General features: G+C 42.5%; 1 pseudogene; it reads right to left on the reverse strand.

The window, feature by feature from the left end:
- Window positions 1–1,959: 1,959 nt before the first annotated feature.
- LOC128051009 (olfactory receptor 2L2-like) lies at window positions 1,960–2,854 on the reverse strand (annotated as a pseudogene).
- Window positions 2,855–3,257: the final 403 nt, after the last annotated feature.

Below are 3,257 nucleotides of genomic sequence, written 5' to 3' on the forward strand. Positions count from 1 at the left end.
GCAGACATCCTGAAATGCGAAGTCAAGTGGGCCTTAGAAGCATCACGATGAACAAAGCTAGTGGAGGTGATGGAATTCCAGCTGAGCTATTTCAAATCTTAAATGGTGATGCTGTGAAAGTGCTGCACTCAATATGCCAGTAAGTTTGGCAAACTCAGCAGTGGCCATAGGACTGGAAGAGGTCCATTTTCAATCCAATCCCAAAGAAAGGCAATGCCAAAGAATGCTCAAACTACCACACAATTGCACTCATCTCACATGATAGTATAGTAATACTCAAAATTCTTCAAGCCAGACTTCAACAGTACATTAACTATGAACTTCCAATATTCAAGCTGGATTTAGAAAAGGCAAAGGAACCGGAGATCACATTGCCAACATATGCTGGATGACTGAAAAAGCAAGAGAGTTCCATAAAAACATTTATTTCTGCTTTATTGACTATGCCAAAACCTTTGTGTGGATCACAGCAAACTGTGGAAAATTTTTAAAGAGATGAAATACCAGACCACCTGACCTGCCTCTTGAAAATCTGTATGCAGGCCAGGAAGCAACAGTTAGAACTGGACATGGAACAACAGACTGGTTCCAAATCGGGAATGGAGTATTTCAAGGCTGTATATTGTCACCCTGCTTATTTAGCTTATATGCAGAGTGCATCATGAAAAATGCTGGGCTGGATGAAGCACAAGCTGGAATCAAGATTGCTGGGAGAAATATCAATAACCTCAGATATGCAGATGACATCACCCTTATGGCACAAAGTGAAGAAGAACTAAGGAACCTCTTGATGAATTTGAAAAAGGAAAGTGAAAAAGTTGGCTTAAAACTCAACATTCAGAAAACTAAGATCATGGCATCTGGTCCCATCACTTTTTGGCAAATAGATGGGGAAACAGTGGAAACAGTGACAGACTTTATTTTGGAGGGCTCCAAAAGCACCACGGATGGTGACTGCAACCATGCAATTAAAGCATGCTTACTCCTTGGAAGGAAAGTTATGACCAACCTAGACAGCATATTCAAAAGCAGAGACATTACTTTGCCAAGAAAGGTCCATCTAGTCCAAGCTAAGGTTTTTCCAGTAGTCATGTATGGATGTGAGAGTTGGTCCGTAAAGAAAGCTGAGCACCAAAGAATTGATGCTTTTGAACTGTGGAGTTGGAGAAGACTCTTGAGATCCCTGGGACTGCAAGGAGATCCAACCAGTCCATCCTAAAGGAGATCAGTCCTGAATATCCATTGAAAGGACTGATGTTGAAGCTGAAACTCCAATACTTTGGCCACCTGATTTGAAGAACTGACTCACTAGAAAAGACCTGGATGCTGGAAGATTGAAGGCGGGAGGAGAAGGGGACAACAGAGGATGAGATGGTTGGATGGCATCACCGACTCAATGGGCATGAGTTTGAGTAAACTTTGGGAGTTGGTGACGGACAGGGAGGCCTGGCATGCTGCAGTCCATGGGGTCGCAAAGAGTCAGACACGACCGAGCAACTGAACTGAACTGATGGCTGAATTGTGTTGTTGTGCGGTAGAAACCAACCCAACATGGCAAAACAATTTTCCTCCAGTCATCAAATAAGTTTTAAAAAATGAATGAAAGAAGAGGGACCTATCACTCCAGCAACACAAATGAAGCAAGCTGAGGGGATTAGGAGAAAGGCTATTTTTACACAGAGAACGGGTTGTTATTCAGGCCTCGTATATATTTACTTTGAAGTGGTGTAGTTTTGTGCTCCTCTGCTCTCAGAGAACTCACTGATTTAGTTACTTAAAACTAACTTTATCAGGAGAGAGGGTATAAAGCCAACATTTGTAGAGAGAAAATGAAGACAGGGAGAGTTTCATTGGGTTTTATCAGATCCTACTGCCTCCAGGGAGATTTTAACTCTGAACTGTCTACTCAGTGGGACATAGGAGCCTGTTTTGAAATAGGGTACATCCTGAGCATCTTCCTTATTGACCCACAACTTCCCTGTTCCTTAGGCTATAGATGAGGGGGTTCAGCATGGGGGTGAGGATGGTGTCAAACAAAGAGAGCCTGGTTCAGAACAGAGGTGTGAGAAGATCCAGGCCTCGTGTATATTTGCATGGCTGGGACATAATAAAACGTGAGCACAGTAAGATGGGAGGAGCAGTAGCCAGGGCCTCGTTCCTGCCTTCGGGGGGGTTCATTTGCAGGACCTGGAGGAAGATGAGAGTATAGGAAGTCAGAATGAGGCTTGTGGGGAGAAGAACCCCAACAATGCTGGTCACTACTAGTCCTTTCTCATAGGCAGATATGTCCTCACAAGACAGCTTCATGAGGGCTTTGACTTCACAAAAAAAGTGGTAGAGCTCTCAGGAACTACAGAGGGGAAAGTGCATGGCATAAGCCATGTGGACCAAGGATGCCAGAGCCCCTCCCACCCAGGACCCCACAGCCATCAGCTGGAAGACCCAGTGGCTGATAATGATTGAGTATTTGAGAGGATGACAGATAGTCACATAGCGGTCATAAGCAATGAGTGTCAGGAAGAGACACTGCCATCCCAAGAGTCGAGGTAAAGATCTGGGCCCCACAGCCAATCAGGGAAATGATTCTCTTCCTTAAGAAAAAGTTGACCAACATTTTGGGGACTATGCAAGAGATGAAAATCAGGTCAATGAGAGAGAATTGGCTAAACAGAAAATACATGCAGGTATGAAAGTGGGGATCTGTCCAGATGAGAAGAATCACGCTGATATTTCCTATGATAGCAACGATGTAGATGAGGAGGACAACAGAGACAAGGAGATCAGTATGTCTCATTCCTGGGAAAAGGCCCAAGAGAATGAAATCTGTGCTCAATGTCTTGTTTCCTGTCTCCATGTTGTCTCCTTACCAGCTTCACCTAAAAGAAAACGGAGACTTTTAAACACATGTGTAAATGAGAAAGGAATTAAACCAGAAACATAAATTTAGTAAGTGATGGCATAACATAGAACATTTTGGAAGGACTGAAAACAGAATTTTATCTGCTTCATAAAAATGCTAAAACCATAGGAGAAAAATTAATAACTAGAGCATAAAAGTGACACTAGGTTTTTTTCCCCACCAGTGTCCTAACCCTTCCTGTAGGCAAGTGTTTTCACTTTTAATTATCTTCTTCTGATAATATGAACAATTCTAATATTTCTGCATCTTTTCATATTCCTAGTTTCAGTCAATGCAATCTTGGTATCACACAAGGATACCTTAATGAAATAAATCTATAATTTAGGTATAACATGAA

This window comes from Budorcas taxicolor, chromosome 7, assembly GCF_023091745.1.
Source record: "Budorcas taxicolor isolate Tak-1 chromosome 7, Takin1.1, whole genome shotgun sequence".
NCBI lineage: Eukaryota > Metazoa > Chordata > Mammalia > Artiodactyla > Bovidae > Budorcas > Budorcas taxicolor.